The 18,547-nt window shown below is 35.1% G+C and overlaps 2 long non-coding RNA genes across 2 annotated transcripts; both read left to right on the forward strand.

Annotated features, from left to right (window-relative positions):
• The first annotated feature begins 2,444 nt into the window (after nucleotides 1-2,444).
• LOC122194683 (uncharacterized) lies at nucleotides 2,445-3,454 on the forward strand. The gene is made up of 2 exons (XR_006184103.2): nucleotides 2,445-2,997; nucleotides 3,190-3,454. It is a non-coding gene; the product is annotated as an uncharacterized LOC122194683 (long non-coding RNA).
• Nucleotides 3,455-13,504: 10,050 nt separating this feature from the next.
• Nucleotides 13,505-14,298, forward strand: LOC122194790 (uncharacterized). The gene is made up of 2 exons (XR_006184627.2): nucleotides 13,505-14,000; nucleotides 14,105-14,298. It is a non-coding gene; the product is annotated as an uncharacterized LOC122194790 (long non-coding RNA).
• Nucleotides 14,299-18,547: the final 4,249 nt, after the last annotated feature.

The raw sequence follows: 18,547 nt of genomic DNA on the forward strand, positions 1-18,547 counted from the left end.
ACTCGGAGAGTCTGTTGAAGATTGTCTGGGACTCGGCGAGTCCAGTCGCGAAACCCTAAACCCTTCAAGATAAGACTCGGATCAGTGAGTGGAGTGGGGACTCAGTGAGTTGGACAGGTCAGAACTCGGAAATCAGTAGACTCGGCGATTCATGGTCTGACTCAGCGAGTCGAGTCGCGAATGAAAGGGGTTCTGAGCTTATGAACTCGGCGAGTAGTGTCAACCTGGAAGGTTGACTGTGGCCAGGACTTTGACTTTGACCAGAGTTGACTTAGTTGACTTTTGGAGGACTGTCAGACTAAGTGTCATATTGATATTGGTAGCTCGGAGAGCTAGAGGAGCAGCGGCTCAGAGGGTTGTCGGTTAGCAGCCAGAGGGTTATCAGCAGAGCTTAGCAGTTCAGGTGAGTTTCCTTCCAGTAGGAACGGGTCTAAGGCTACAATGCCGGCCTGTTTAGCTAGCAGTAGTTCCGTACTTCGGTCTGATGCAGTAGTTAGTATGTTTGATGCCTTCGTGGCTCAGACATGATTTATGTGTTATGTGTTTCCGAGCTACGGCTCGATGCAGTATGCAGTATATGTGTGTTCATGCTAGTTGATATGTTTATGTTATGCTTTGTTCAGTTAGTTCCGGACTTCGGTCCGATGCAGTTAGTCTGGACCTCGGTCCGATGCAGGGGACAAGGTCCCAATCAATTTTCGTACTTCGGTCCGATGCAGGGGGCAAGGCCCCAGTTAGTCCGGATTTCAGTCTGATGCAGGGGACAAGGTCCCAATCAGTTTCCGGACTTCGATCCGATGCATGGGGCAAGGCTCCAGTTAGTTCGGACCTCGGTCCGATGTAGTGGGCAAGGCCCAGTATGTGCTTTATATGTTATTGTATGGTATGTGGTAGATTGGGGGAGCTCACTAAGCTTCGTGCTTACGGTTTCAGTTTTTGGTTTCAAGTACTCAGTTTTCAAAAGAGGAGCTCGGAGAGGTTGCAGTGCACACACCATAGTTAGTTAGCCTGGGAGTGTTTTACTCTGATAATGAGATTATGTTTTGAATTAATACTCGAAAATTATGTTATGACTTATGGTACGGTTTTTATAAATATGGTTTTAGTAATGTTTTAAAAGAATTTTTTAGTCGTGATTTTTGGGTCGTTACACCCCAAAATATAAAATCTGAAAAGGACAGGGGCTAAAGAACTAACATAAACCTGGCATTGAATTTTTTTTTCCGGACTACATTACCAATAATAGGAATCGTGTTGAAAATAAGTAGTTTAATGTTTCCAGATTAATAAATCTGAAAACATTTGATATTTCAACTTTTATAAATATTTTTACTAAAAGTATTTCAAATATGAAATTAAATATTAGGCTATAGTCTCAATCCAAAAAATGCTTTCGGAAATTCCATTTGAGGTATGCAATTCCCTCAACTGATAGAAATGGTTTTAGCAGTTTTAAGAAAATCAATATTATATGAGTTTTGGATTCTTAAAACGGTCATATCTTTTGCATATGAACTCCGTTTTGGATGTATTTTATATTTTCAGTATCAGGGAAACACGTACTACAAGAGTAGAATGCTTGCTTTGCTCTCAAATGCTTAATGCGAAATTTTAGTTTTTCAAGTGTATTTTATGGATGCAGTTTGAACTGTTTGATTCGTCTGTCAGATTACACAATGAGAATTAAGATACCGTCCGGTATCGTATAATAGTAGTTTATTCGTAACAATATGGTAAATTGTTAAATAATAATATTTCTTTAAACTAGATTTATTGTATTTTTCGCATAAAAGATAATATATTTTAATAAACAAAAACATATATAGGCACATTTATTCCCCCCCCCCCCCTCAAAAAAAAATATTAAAAATGGGCCGTAAGCACTCACCTTTGAAGCGTGAGTTCCAATCGTTCGAATTCGTATATTTTTGAGAAACTCATCATGAGAAGCCACAAATTCACAATTCTTGAACTTTAAAGCACCTTCGAGACCGTTTTGTAGCAATTTTCACAATAAGGGTTGTTTTGTAATTTCGCTAAAATGTAAGGGTTGTTTGGTAATTTAATTTAACAAATATCACTTTTTCGTAAAAAAAAAATACCAAATAAGGGATTGTTTGAGGATAAATTAAATCACTTTTTGGGTATTGGGAATGATTTTCATTAAGAGAAATTAAATTGCTTCCTACTTTTTATGCCTACAAATGTTCCTACTCAATAAGATTATGACAAGTGTCATCATTCCATATTTTTTTAACTAACTCATTAAGGTTATATTAGGAATGTATTAAATTAAATTAAATTAAATAGTGATTTGTCATAATCTTATTGGGTAGGAATATTTGTAGGCATAAAAGGTAGGAGGTAATTTAATTTCTCTTTGATTAACTAAATCAAGGGAGGGGTGATTTTGTTTATTTTAAATCATGGTTTGAGTCCTTTGTCCTTTGACTGGTCAAAATAGGAACCGATAGAAACGGTAAGGGTTTGTTTGCTTCGTCCTTTGTTGAACGGGAAGGGAAGAACGTCTGCGCGAGCAGACGAAGGAAAAAGAGAGTAAAGCGAAGGCTCATCGGTCGATTTGCAAAGCCGAGATGGTCTCCGAATCTGAGGTCCGACTTGGCCGAAGAATAAATGGGAGAAGTAGCGAGGATGTGCTCTTCTGGGTCGGCTGCTAGGTGCGAAGGAGGACGATCGATCGGTGACACCGTGGATTTGATGGTGCGGCGGTGGCCGACAAATCGCGAGGAGAGGAGGGCGTCGACCTCCGACGACCCTCCTTGGTCCATTTGTTCCGTCGTTGGTAGCCACAGATCGAGAAAAATAACGCAACGAAGAATAACGGACATAGCCACAGTGGGCAGCTCCGGTGTTCAAGCGGTTTGCGAGGAAGGGATCCTCCTATCTCCGGCGACCCGTCTATGGGATCCCTGCTCGTCGCCGGCGGCAGCAATCAGAAGGAAAGAAGCTCAGAACTAGTGGCAGTCGACATTTGAGGTATGCAGTTTCCTCTGGTGAGTTCTTCGTCTCCGTTTCTCCCTTTTAGTTGTCACCTGTTTGGGTCAAGAACAGCAACAGCGGTTGCCAAGGGAGACAGGGGAGGGTGACGGGGCCAGACAGGGGCTGCTACAATAATCCTTCTTGCTTCATTTCTCTATTATTATTTTTTTTGTATGATTGTTTGTGCAGGAACAAGGAAAAAGTAACACTTGACAGCTCACAATGAGAAATAGCTAGTCAAGCTCACAATGAGAAATAGCTTCTAAGTTCTAACTAGATTGTTTTGTGTGTATCTTTGTATAAAATGGTTTGTTTTGTGTGTATCTTTGTATAAAACAAGGGTTGTACAATAATTTGTACAATTTGTATAAATATAGAAAATTGTTCAAAATTTACATAATATTTATTATGTAATATGCCTTTATTTTTTATAATGATAGTAATTTTTTTTATATTAATTTTCATCCAATTTGAGATTTCTATTGTCCATTATAGCAACGTACTTTCTTCCCGTGTAAAATTTCCATTATTTGTTTACAAATATATTTTTTGTTTATATTTTATATGACCATCATACAAGTACATAAATTAACAAAACATCAAATTTATTTGACTTTATATAATAATCTGCTTAAAGGTTAAAATTACCTCAACTTTTATTAACCCATTTCTTATATTTATATATTCGTGTCCTGCATAACTAATAATACTGTTTACTAGTTGTTGCCAACAATTGTTTTCGTCAGTTTATTAGGTTTATCACATACCAAATTTTGACTACATAATATAATTATGTGTTTCATATATAAGTATCCTTATTACGTAGTTATTCCAATTTGTGTAAGAAATTTGTTTATTAATCTCAAATCAGTTAAAATACAACATGTACTCTCCCCAAAATATAAAATCTAAAAAGGACGGGGCTAAAGAACTCACATAAACCGGCCATGAATTTTTTTTTTTCCGGACAACATTTCCAATAATAGGAATCATGTCAAAAATAGATAGTTTAATTATTCACGATTAATAAATCTAAAACCGTCTGATTTTTCAAGTTTTATTGATAAATATAGTAAAAGTATTTCAAATATGCAATTAAATATTAGGCTATTGGCCGAGTCCAAAAATGCTTTCGGAAATTACATTTGAGGTGTGCAAGTCCCTCAATTGATAGAAACGGTTTTAGCGGTTTAAGAAAATCAGTATTATATTGGTTTTGGATTCTTAAAACGGTCGTATCTTTTGCATAGGAACTCCGTTTTAGACATTGTTTATATTTTCGGAATAAGGGAAACACGTACTACGAGAGTAGAATGCTTGCTTTGCTCACAAATGCGTAATGCGGAATTTCAGTTTTTCAGACGTATTCTTATGGTTGCAATTTGAGTTGTTTGATTTGTTTGTCAGATTACACAATGGGAAGTAAGATACCGTTTGGTATCTTATAATAGTCAAAATAACTCATTTATTTTATATTAGATGCACTAAAACTTAATGAGTCAATTTACAAAGAAACTTACTGTGAACTTGAGCGTTCACAGTCTTTGACCTGAATTCCGGGATGTCACATTAAAACAGTCAAAACTTTTCAAAAAACCGCAGTTGAACATTTCTAACTGCGGTTCTTTGAAAACTCAAGCAAAATTGGCTTTCAAAGAACATCTCAAGTCTCGAAACAAGAAGCGGGATGATAAATAGAAAAACCATTTCAAACATCCCAAGATTTCAAATCTAAGGAGTTTAGAAAAACCCGTCACTGACAAAAATCTTTCGAAAATCACTACAGTCAAAGAATCCGACAAAAGGGAGTGTACGGTAAGAAAAAGTATTCAAACACTCCTGCAAAATCTCAAAAGAAAGTCATGTCTTTTCAAAGGTCTATTTTTCAAAATTACTCCTTAAAAGATCCAAAATGGTTTAATTTCTGTCATTACAATTATTTAAAATATCAAACAATTTTTTTTATTTTAAAGTTAACAATATAATCATTATGTAGAGTTATTTTTAACTATTTTTATTGTATGAAAAATTTTAACGATTATAAAAATATCTTAAGAAAATATTTTAGTTAAATTGATATTACAATATAGTTTTTCCATTTAGCACTACAATTTATCACTTTTAACTATTCATAAAATATTGTTTGGGTTTTTGCCAAATGTGTTGTCATAGAATTTGACATATGTAATTTTCTAAGAGTTTTTGAATTATTTTATTCCACTTGTCATTTTTTTATATTTTTCATTTTTATAAATTTAAAATCCACATTTTAATAAGATTTATATATGTAAGGTAGGTCATTCTATTTAATTTCATAATAAATGTTCAATAATCTTTGAAATCTCCTATATTATATATTAAATTACTTACTTTATTTTTTATACATTTTATATTTATGTAAAACTATTACTGTAACAGCCGAAATTCAGGTACAACCGATTAGCCCTTCATCTTTATTTATTGTCATTTTGGGCTTGGGCGAGTACGCTGGGCGTACAAGGAGCACGCTGCGCGTACTCGCGCGCCTCATTTAAACACGTCATCGTCGGGTACGCTGGGCGTACCCAAGGTTACGCGGTCCAGACCCAAAACCCTAATTTGAGTTGTTGGCTATAAAAGGAATGAGATGGCTTGGTTCCTTAGCCACCATCCTTCAGAAAGAAACACTAAGAGAGTTGTTCCTTTGTTTATAGCTTGTTTGTGAGTGTTCTAAGCTTTGAGGTGTCATTTCAAGGTAGCAAAAGGAAAGAGGAGTCCATTGTGGAGGCTAGAAGTTGGTGTGCAAGTGTAGATCTGTGAAAAGCAAAGGTTGGAACTTCTTCCTAAGGTAAAAAGTTCAGAGCTTGCCTTGTAGTTCTTATGGTATGCTTCATGGACCAATTTCTAGGGTTTTGGTCCCAAAGATGGAGACTTTATGAGCAAGTAGTCTCCATTGGCTTGGATCTACCATATTCCAGGTCCATTTGAGTTGTATGTTCATAAAAATGTGATCTTGGACGTATATATTTAGCCATGCATGAGATCTAGATCTTTGGAGGTGAAAAGGAAGATATTAGAGGGTGTAGGAGCCTTTACAGCCATGCCAAGGCTTAAAGGTTCCGACTTTATGGATTAGGAGGCTTAATGAGAGCCAGATCTGGAAGTTGAAGGAGTGTCTTAACCATTTAAGACAAGAAATATGGTATGGCTGAATTTGGGATTTACGTTGGGCGTAACTCCCAGTACGCGCAGCGTAAGTGGTTGCGACCCCCGATTGTGACTCATCGATGTACGCCTCGCGTACAGAAGCTGGTATGCCCCGCGTACTGTGGTCAGTTGACTTTCGTTGACTTTTAGGGTTTGGTCAACATGAGTCAAGGAAGGGTAAAATGGTCTTTTACCCCTCTGTGGGATAATGATAAGGGTGTAGCCTAGTCTTGAAAGTCTATATTAATTAGAATGATATTTCGTTATGATTAGGCGGGGTTGGGTCTTCGTTTCGAGATTCGGAGATAGCGAGCACGTGAGGTTCTAGACTTCCTGCGAGGTGAGTCTTCTCACTATACTGTACCCGGAAGGGTATTTATGTGTGACCGAGAGGTTGGATATGTTATGAGTTGTATGCATTGAATATGATAAGTTAACCGTTTGTATGTGCTATGTATGCTATGCTTGATATGGGCTAGAAGGCATTATGTTATGGGCCGGAAGGTATTGTAATGTGGACCAGAAGGTCGATGCGGGTAGGTCCGGAAGGTTTACCGGATCGGGACGAAAGTCCACTGAGACACATGGACCGGAAGGTCATGGCCTGGAAAGGCGTATGTGCGTAAGTAGTATTTTGGGGAACTCACAAAGCATTTATGCTTACAGTTGTTGTGTTATGTGTTTCAGGTACTAGCGAGGACCGTGGGAAGGCGCCGGCGTGATTTGTACACACTGATGGAGGATTTATGATCTTGGGATTTATATGATTTGTATTATGATATGATACATTGGATCTTTATGACTTGTTTTGGATGAAAACATGTTTTTAAGAAATGAAAATTTTGTTTTGAAAATTTACGTTGTTACAATTACTTTAAAAAATATGTAATTATTATAATTTTAAATTAAACTTTTGTTTTTAATAAACTCATGTAATACACGGGTCTCACACCTAGTTCGTATAATTTGTATAAATATAGAAAATTGTTCATAATTTCCCTTTTAAATAATATTATGTAATATGTCTTTATTTTTTATAATGGTATAATTTTTTTTTATTAATTTTCATCCAATTTGAATTTCGTATCGTCCATTATAGCAACGTACTTTCTTCCCATGTAAAATTTCCATTATTGATTTACAAATGTATTTTTCTGCTTATATTTTATATGACCATCATATATGTACATAAATTCACACAACATCAAATTTATTTGACTTTATATAATAATCTGCATAAAGGTTAAAGTTCCCTCAACTTTTATTAATCCATTTCTTTTAATTATATCGTGTCCTGCATAACTAATAATACAATTTACTAGTTTTGCCAATAATTGTTTTCGTTAGTTTACTATGTTTACCACATACCAAACTTCTACTACATAATATCATTATGTGTTTCATATATAAGTATACTTAGTATGGAGTTATTCCAAATTGTGCAGGAAATTTATTTATCAATCCTAAAACAGTTAACATACAACATGTAATGTCCCCAAAATATAAAACTCAAAACTATGAGGGCTAAAGAACTCACGTAAACCGACATTTGAATTTTTTTTTTTTGGACTACATTACCAATAATAGGAATCATGTTGAAAATAAATAGTTTAATGTTTCCGGATTAATAAATCTGAAAACATTTGATTTATCAACTTTTATAAATAGTTTTACTAAAAGTATTTCAAATATGAAATTAAATATTACGCTATAGTCTCAATCCAAAAGATGCATCCGGAAATTCCATTTGAGGTATGCAATTCCCTTAACTGATAGAAACGGTTTTAGCGGTTTTTAGAAAATCAGTATTATACAGGTTTTGGATTCATAAATGGTCATATCTTTTGCATATGAATTCCGTTTTGGACGTATTTTATATTTTCAGAATCATGGAAACACGTACTACAAGAGTAGAATGCTTGCTTCGCTCTCAAATGCTTAATGCGAAATTCTAGGTTTTCAAACGTATTTTATGGTTGCAGTTTGAGCTGTTTGATTCGTTTGTCAGATTACACAATGGGAAGTAAGATACCGTCTGGTATCGTATGATAGTAGTTTATTCGTACCAATATGGTAAATTGTTAAATAATAATATTTTTATAAACTAGATTTATTGTATTTTTCGCATAAAAGATAATATATTTTAATAAACAAAAAGATATATAGGCACTTTTATTCCCTCCACCCTCCCCCCCACCCCTCAAAAAAAAATATCAAAAATGGGCCGTAAACACTCACCCTTGAAGCGTGAGTCAAATCGTTCGAATTCGTATATTTTTGAGAAACTCATCGTGAGAAGCCACAAATTCACAATTCTTGAACTTTAAAGCACCTTCGGGACCGTTTTGTAGCAATTTTCACAATATGGGTTGTTTTGTAATTTCCCTAAAATGTAAGGGTTGTTTGGTAATTTAATTTAACAAATATGATTGTTTTGGTAAAAAAAAATACCAAATAATGGGTTGTTTGTGGATAAATTAAATCACTTTTTGGGTAGTAGGACTGATTTTGATTAACTAAATCAAGGGAGGGGTGATTTTGTTTATTTTAAATCATGGTTTGAGTCCTTTGACCTTCGACTGGTCAAAATAGGAACCGATAGAAACGGTAAGGGCTTGTTTGCTTCGTCATTTGTTGAACGGGAAGGGAAGAACGTCTGCGCGAGCAGACGAACGAGAGAGAGGGAAAAGCGAAGGCTCGTCGGTCGATTTGCAAAGCCGAGATGGTCTCCGACTCCGAGGTCCGACTTGCCCGAAGAATAAATGGGAGAAGTAGCGAAGATGTGCTCTTCTGGGTCGGCTGCTAGGTGCGAAGGAGGACGATCGATCGGTGACACCGTGGATTTGATGGTGCGGCGGTGGCCGACAAATCGCGAGGAGAGGAGGGCGTCGACCTCCGACGACCCTCCTTGGTCCATTTGTTCCGTCGTTGGTAGCCACAGATCGAGAAAAATAACGCAACGAAGAATAACGGACATAGCCACAGTGGGCAGCTCCGAAGTTCAAGCGGTTTGCGGGGAAGGGATCCTCCTATCTCCGGCGACCCGTCTATGGTATCCCTGCTCGTCGCCGGTGGCAGCAATCGGAAGGAAAGAAGCTCAGAAGTAGTGGCAGTCGACATTTGGGGTATGCAGTTTCCTCTGGTGAGTTCTTCGTCTCCGTTTCTCCCTTTTAGTTGTCACATGTTTGAGTCAAGAACAGCAACAGCGGTTGCCAAGGGAGACAGGGGAGGGTGACGGGGCCAGAAGGGGGCTGCTCCAGTAATCCTTCTTGCTTCATTTCTCTATTATTATCTTTTTTATATGATTGTTTGTGCAGGAACACGGAAAAGGTAACCCTTGACAGCTCACTATGAGAAATAGCTTCTAAGTTCTAACTAGATTGTTTTGTATGTATCTTTGTATAAAATGGTTTGTTTTGTGTGTATCTTTGTATAAAACAAGGGTTGTACAATAATTTGTATAATTTGTATAAATATAGAAAATTGTTAACAATTTACATAATATTTATTATGTAATATGCCTTTATTTTTGATAATGATAGTAATTTTTTTTATATTAATTTTCATCCAATTTGAGTTTTCTATCATCCATTATAGCAACGTACTTTCTTCCCATGTAAAATTTCCATTATTGGTTTACAAATATATTTTTTTGTTTATATTTTATATGACCATCATACAAGTACATAAATTATATAATAATCTGCTTAAAGGTTAAACTTCCCTCAACTTTAATTAATTCATTTCTTATATTTATATATTCATGTCCTGCATAACTAATAATACTGTTTACTAGTTTTTGCCAACAATTGTTTTCGTCAGTTTACTAGGTTTATCATATACCAAATTTCCACTACATAATATCATTATGTGTTTCATATATAAGTATCCTTAGTACGGAGTTATTCCAATTTGTGTAAGAAATTTGTTTATCAATCTCAAATCAGTTAAAATACAACATGCACTCTTCCCAAAATATAAAATCTAAAAAGGACTGGGGCTAAAGAACTCACATAAACCGGCCATGATTTTTTTTTTCCGGACTACATTTTCAATAATAGAAATGATGTCAAAAATAGATATTTTAATTATTCACGATTAATAAATCTAAAACCGTCTGATTTTTCAACTTTTATAGATAAATTTAGTAAAAGTATTTCAAATATGAAATCAAATATTAGGCTATAGTCCGAGTCCAAAAATGCTTTCGGAAATTCCATTTGAGGTGTTCAAGTCTCTCAATTGATAGAAACGGTTTTAGCGGTTTTTAGAAAATCAGTATTATATTGGTTTTGGATTTTTAACACGGTCGTATCTTTTGCATAGGAACTCCGTTTTAGACATTGTTTATATTTTCGGAATCAGGGAAAGACGTACTACGAGAGTAGAATGCTTGCTTTGCTCACAAATGCGTAATGCGAAATTTCAGTTTTTAAGACGTATTTTTATGGTTGCAGTTTGAGCTATTTGTTTCGTTTTTCAGATTACACAATGGGAAGTAAGATACCGTCTGGTATCTTATAATAGTCAAAATAACTCATTTATTTTATATTAGATGCACTACAACTCATTGAAACAATTTACAAAGAAACTTACTGTTAACTTGACCGTTCACATTCTTTGACCTGAATTCCGGAATGTCACATTAAAACAGTCAAAACTTTTCAAGAAACCGCAGTTGAACATTTCTGACTGCGGTTCTCTGAAAACTCTGCGGTTCTTCAAAAACTCAAGCAAAACTGGCTTTCAAAGAACATCTCAAGTCTCGAAACAAGAAGCGGGATGATAAATAGAAAAACCATTTCAAACATCCCAAGATTTCAAATCTAAGGAGTTTAGAAAAACCCGTCACTGACAAAAATCTTTCGAAAATCACTACAGTCAAAGAATCCGACAAAAGGGAGTGTAAGGTAAGAAGAAGTATTCAAACACTCCTGCAAAATCTCAAAAGAAAGTCATGTCTTTTCAAAGATCTATTTTTCAAAATTACTCCTTAAAAGATCCAAAATAGTTTAATTTCTGTCATTATAATTATTTAAAACATCAAACAATTTTTTTTTTATTTTAAAGTTAATAATATAATCATTATGTAGAGTTATTTTTAACTGTTTTTATTGTATGAAAACTTTTAACGATTATAAAAATATCTTAAGGAAATATTTTAGTTAAATTGATATTACAATTTAGTTTTTTTATTTAGCACTACAATTTATCATTTTTAACTATTCATAATATATTGTTTGAGTTGTTGCCAAATGTGTTGTCATAGAATTTGACATATGTAATTTTCTAAGAGTTTTTGAATTATTTTATTCCACTTGTCATTTTTTTATATTTTTCATTTTTATAAATTTAAAATCCACATTTTAATAAGATTTATATATGTAAGGTAGGTCATTCTATTTAATTTCATAATAAATGTTCAATAATCTTTGAAATCTCTTATATTATATATTAAATTACTTACTTTATTTTTTATATCTTTTATATTTATGTAAAACTATTACTTTAAAAATATGTAATTATTATAACTTTAAATTAAACTTTTGTTTTCAATAAACCCATGTCACACCTAGTTTGTATAATTTGTATAAATATAGAAAATTGTTCCCAATTTCCCTTTTACATAATATTATGTAATATGTCTTTATTTTTTATAATGATATAATTTTTTTTTTTATTGATTTTCATCCAATTTGAATTTCGTATCGTCCATTATAGCAACGTACTTTCTTCCCATGTAAAATTTCCATTATTGATTTACAAATATATTTTCCTGCTTATATTTTATATGACCATCATATATATACATAAATTCACACAACATCAAATTTATTTGAATTTATATAATAATCCGTATAAAGGTTAAAGTTCCCTCAACTTTTATTAATCCATTTCTTATAATTATATCGTGTCCTGCATAACTAGCAATACAATTTACTAGTTTTGCCAATAATTGTTTTCGTTAGTTTACTATGTTTACCACATACCAAATTTCTACTACATAATATCGTTATGTGTTTCATATATAAGTATACTTAGTATGGAGTTATTCCAATTTGTGCATGAAATTTATTTATCAATCCTAAAACAGTTAAATACAACATGTAATGTCCCCAAAATATAAAATATCAAAAGGACGAGGGCTAAAGAACTCACATAAACCAACATTGAATTTTTTTTTCTGGACTACATTACCAATAATAGGAATCATGTTGAAAATAAATAGTTTAATGTTTCCGGATTAATAAATTTGAAAACATTTGATTTATCAACTTTTAGAAATATTTTTACTAAAAGTATTTCAAATATGAAATTAAATATTAGGCTATAGTCTCAGTCCAAAAAATGCATTCAGAAATTCCATTTGAGGTATGCAATTCCCTTAACTGATAGAAACGGTTTTAGAGGTTTTTAGAAAATCAGTATTATACGGGTTTTGGATTCATAAAACGGTCATATCTTTTGCATATGAACTCCGTTTTGGACGTATTTTATATTTTCAGAATCAGGGAAACACGTACTACAAGAGTAGAATGCTTGCTTTGCTCTCAAATGCTTAATGCGAAATTCTAGGTTTTCAAACATTTTTTATGGTTGCAGTTTGAGCTGTTTGATTCATTTGTCAGATTACACAATGGGAAGTAAGATACCTTCTGGTATCGTATGATAGTAGTTTATTCGTAACAATATAGTAAATTGTTAAATAATAATATTTTTATAAATTAGATTTATTGTATTTTCGCATAAAAGATAATATATTTTAATAAACAAAAACATATATAGGCACATTTATTCCCCCCCCCCCCCCCCCCCCCCCCCCCCTCAAAAAAAAATATTAAAAATGGGCCGTAAGCAATCACCCTTGAAGCATGAGTTCCAATCGTTCGAATTCGTATAATTTTGAGAAACTCATCGTGAGAAGCCACAAATTCACAATTTTTGAACTTTAAAGCACCTTCGGGACCGTTTTGTAAAAATTTTCACAATAAGGGTTGTTTTATAATTTCGCTAAAATGTAAGGGTTGTTTGGTAATTTAATTGAACAAATATGACTGTTTCGGTAAAAAAAAAAAAAAAAAAAAAAAAAAAAAAAAAAAAAAAAAAAAAAAACACACACACACCAAATAAGGGGTTGTTTGTGGATAAATTAAATCACTTTTTGGGTATTGGGATTGATTTTGATTAACTAAATCAAGGGAGGGGTGATTTTGTTTATTTTAAATCATGGTTTGAGTCCTTTGACCTTCGACTGGTCAAAATAGGAACCGATAGAAACGGTAACGGCTTGTTTGCTTCGTCATTTGTTGAACGGGAAGGGAAGCACGTCTGCGCGAGCAGACGAACGAAAGAGAGGGAAAAGCGAAGGCTCGTCGGTCGATTTGCAAAGCCGATATGGTCTCCGACTCCGAGGTCCGACTTGGCCGAAGAATAAATGGGAGAAGTAGCGAGGATGTGCTCTTCTGGGTCGGCTGCTAGGTGCGAAGAGGACGATCGATCGGTGACACCGTGGATTTGATGGTGCGGCGGTGGCCGACAAATCGCGAGGAGAGGAGGGCGTCGACCTCCGACGACCCTCCTTGGTCCATTTGTTCCGTCGTTAGTAGCCACAGATCGAGAAAAATAACGCAACGAAGAATAACGGACATAGCCACAGTGGGCAGCTCCGGTGTTCAAGCGGTTTGCGAGGAAGGGATCCTCCTATCTCCGACGACCCGTCTATGGGATCCCTGCTCGTCGCCGGCGGCGGCAATCAGAAGGAAAGAAGCTCAGAAGTAGTGGCAGTCGACATTTGGGGTATGCAGTTTCCTCTGGTGAGTTCTTCGTCTCCGTTTCTCCCTTTTAGTTGTCACCTGTTTGGGTCAAGAACAGCAACATTTCTCTATTATTATCTTTTTTTATATGATTGTTTGTGCAGGAACAAGGAAAATGTAACACTTGACAGCTCACAATGAGAAAGAGCTTCTAAGTTCTAACTAGATTGTTTTGTGTGTATCTTTGTATAAAATGGTTTGTTTTGTGTGTATCTTTGTATAAAACAAGGGTTGTACAATAATTTGTATAATTTCTATAAATATAGAAAATTGTTCACAATTTACATAATATTTATTATGTAATATGCCTTTATTTTTGATAATGATAGTAATTTTTTTTATATTAATTTTCACCCAATTTGAGTTTTCTATCATCCATTATAGCAACGTACTTTCTTCCCATATAAAATTTCCATTATTTGTTTACAGATATATTTTTTTGTTTATATTTTATATGACCATCATACAATTACATAAATTCACACAACATCAAATTTATTTGACTTTATATAATAATCTGCGTAAAGGTTAAAAGTTCCCTCAACTTTTGTTAATCCATTTCTTATATTTATATATTCTTGTCCTGCATAACTAATAATACTGTTCACTAGTTTTTGCCATCAATTGTTTTCGTCACTTTACTAGGTTTATCACATACCAAATTTCCAATACATAATATCATTATGTGTTTCATATATAAGTATCCTTAGTACGGAGTTATTCCAATTTGTGTAAGAAATTTGTTTATCAATCTCAAATAAGTTAAAATACAAGATGTACTCTCCCCAAAATATAAAGTCTAAAAAGGATGGGGGCTAAAGAACTCACATAAACCGTCCATGATTTTTTTTTTCCGGACTACATTTCCAATAATAGAAATCATGTCAAAAATAGATAGTTTAATTATTCACGATTAATAAATCTAAAATTGTCTGATTTTTTAACTTTTATAGATAAATTTAGTAAAAGTATTTCAAATATGAAATTAAATATTAGGCTATAGTCTGAGTCCAAAAATGCTTTCGTAAATTCCATTTGAGGTGTGCAAGTCCCTCAATTGATAGAAACGGTTTTTACGGTTTTAAGAAAATCAGTATTATATTGGTTTTGGATTCTTCAAACGGTCGTATATTTTGCATAGGAATTCCGTTTTAGACATTGTTTATATTTTCGGAATCAGGGAAACACGTACTATGAGAGTAGAATGCTTGCTTTGCTCACAAATGCGTAATGCGAAATTTCAGTTTTTCAGACGTATTTTTATGGTTGCAGTTTGAGCTGTTTGTTTCGGTTTTCAGATTACACAATGGGAAGTAAGATACCGTCTGGTATCTTATAATAGTCAAAATAACTCATTTATTTTATATTAGATGCACTACAACTCATTGAGACAATTTACAAAGAAACGTACTATGACCTTGACCGTTCACAGTCTTTGACCTAAATTCCGGGATGTCACATTAAAACAATCAATACTTTTCAAGAAACCGCAGTTTAACATTTCTAACTACGGTTCTCCGAAAACTCTGCGGTTCTTCGAAAACTCAAGCAAAACTGGCTTTCAAAGAACATCTCAAGTCTCGAAACAAGAAGCGGGATGATAAATAGAAAAACCATTTCAAACATCCCAAGATTTCAAATCTAAGGAGTTTAGAAAAACCCGTCACTGACAAAAATCTTTTGAAAATCACTACAATCAAAGAATCCGACAAAAGGGAGTGTACGGTAAGAAAAACTATTTAAACACTCCTGCAAAATCTCAAAAGAAAGTCATGTCTTTTCAAAGGTCTATTTTTCAAAATTATACCCTAAAAGATCCAAAATGGAAAGGTATTTTGCCAACTTTTGAACTGACTAAAACACCTCAGTCATTTTTAAAGTCAAAACCTAGGAGAAATTCCCATGCAAAAGGTTTTTCAAATCCCAAAGGTCTTGCACTCAAAAGTCATTCATGGACCGGACAAAAGACTAAGACTACACCCTCCAGACCGTTGACCAAATCCGATGTTTGGGTAAAACCTCTTACTTTTGGACTTTATCATCTGAAAACATCACGTCCAATCCAACCTCGTAACATTCCAAAAGTTACCAAGCACCCAGGAATAGGTCTAAACACTGACACAAAACCTGTCCCTGAGACTCACTTGCATGCATCTAGTTAGAAAGATTCTCTTTTGTCCCCGGGCTCCAAACTTGTTTGTGTGCCCAAAATAAGCCACTAATCTTGTAGGCAATGTGCAAAGAGGAAGAAGAAGACGAATGGTTAATTGACAGCGCCTGCTCCTTGTACATGATTGGAAGGTTCGAATACCTTCGGGACTTCAGGCGTATATGTAAAGGTGGACATGTCACATTCGGAAAAAATGTGAATGGAATCATCATGGGTTATGTTGTGTTAACAATAGGAAATTTCTCAATTCAAAAGGTTGGTTACGTAGAAGGCCTCAAGCATAATCTCATCAGTGTGGGCCAACTATGCAAAGCAGGTCACCGGGTTGAATTTGATAATGAATACTGCTACATCATGACAAGTGATAGTAGCACCTGCTTGATCAAATCCAAGTCTGAAGGGACAATGTATCCTTTGGATATTTCATTGATCATTAGCAAACCATAGTTGTGTTTTCTGTCCAAAGCAGTATCCAAAGTTAGCTGGTTATGGCACCGCAAGCTAGCTCATCTAAACTTCGATATATCAACAATCTGGTCACTAAAGAACTCGTACGTGGTCTCCCAATTCTGAAATACAATAATGATACACTTTGCCCAGCTTGTGAGTGTAGAAAACAATCAAAGGGAAGCCATCCACTAGTTATTGATTCACCAATTTCTGAACCATCAGAGCTACTTCACATTGATCTTTGCGGTCCATCTACTATAGCCAGTCTCCATCACAAAAAATATATACTGGTTATAGTTGATGATTTCACTAGTTTCACATGGGTCTTCCTCTTAAGGCTCAAATCCGAAACAACGCAGAATCTGATCAACTTCATCAAAGAAATTGAGCTCCAAATCAAGTTACCAGTCCGAAGAATCAGAAGTGACAACGGAACCGAATTCACTAATCAATTCTTGAATAGTTTCTTGGTTTCAAAGGGCATCAGTCACAACTTTTCAACTCCCTACACACCGCAACAAAATGGAGTTGTAGAGCAAAGAAATTGTACATTGGTTAAAGCAGATAGATCCATGTTAAACTTTGCAAACCTTCCTCTATACTTCTAGGTTGAATCAGTGGCAACTGCGTGCTTTGTTCAAAACCGAAGCATCATTTGCAAATGTCTTAAGAAAATTCCATATGAGGCCCTTAACAACCGTAAACAAAATGTCAGATTCTTCTACATTTTTGGATGCAGATGTTTTGTGATCAACAACACAGATCATCTTAACAAATTTGCATCGAAGTCAGATGAAGGATTTTTTCTTGGCTACTCAACCAATAAGGTATCCTACAGGGTTCTCATTAGACGTACAAGGCTAATAGTCGAAAGCTTCGATGTCAAATTTGATTACTATTACGTCCGCAACACTACTTCATTAAATGAAACCGAAGCTATTCTAGAAAGTGATATCCCAGCCTTTTGGGTCCCTTAAACATAGTTGAAATCAACTATGATGATCGCTTTGACCCCACATAGATGACTCATCTCTCTGAAATTCTTGTGTCTCCAGTAGCTCAACAACAACATGCTCAAGTATCTGGTCCAACCTTGTCCAAAGACTTGTTGCACGGTACTTCCACATCGCTGGTTGAGGGGTAAAGTTCAACTCTGGTTCAAATAACAACCATCAAGGTTCCAGTTATTGAAGACGTAGCTCCGGTATCTACCCGTAGAGTCACAACTCAATCAAATGTCTCTTTAGACTCTGACGATGAAGAAATAGAAAACATAGACACAAGAACAGATCCAAGGATTATCACTCAATCGTCAATCCAGGGGGAACCATCCTTGGTTCAGGGGGAACTCCCATCCACAGTTCAGAGAGAACCTCAATCAAATGTTGATCAACATCCTACAGTCCAAGACACTTCTGCGGGCTGCTTACAAGTAGCGGGGGAACTACCTTATCCAACCGATGAGTCCTCTGAGATTGAAGATATTCCTTCCACCGCAACCGCTGATCACTAACAACCTCGCCTGCATGTTTGGACGAAGGATCACCCATCAGGTCGAATCATTGGAAACCCATCCCTAGGTATTCAAACTCAATCTTCTAGTGATTTAAGTAACCATTTCCACTATGCAACTTTCATGTCCTTATTCGAGCCTCGAACCATAATGGAAGCACTCATGGCACCCGAACGGATCATTGCAATGCAAGCGGAGTTAGCAGAGTTTGAAAGAAATAAAGTGTGGAAACTTGTACCGAAACCAAATGGACGCATAATTGTTGGAGCAAGATGGGTATATAAAAACAAGCTTGATGAATCTGGTACGGTTGTAAGAAACAAAGCAAGGCTAGTTGCTAAGGGGTATAGTTAACATGAAGGCATTGACTATGATGAAACTTATTCCCATGTAGCCCGAATGGAATCCATACGC

This window comes from Lactuca sativa, chromosome 6, assembly GCF_002870075.4.
Source record: "Lactuca sativa cultivar Salinas chromosome 6, Lsat_Salinas_v11, whole genome shotgun sequence".
Taxonomy (NCBI): domain Eukaryota; kingdom Viridiplantae; phylum Streptophyta; class Magnoliopsida; order Asterales; family Asteraceae; genus Lactuca; species Lactuca sativa.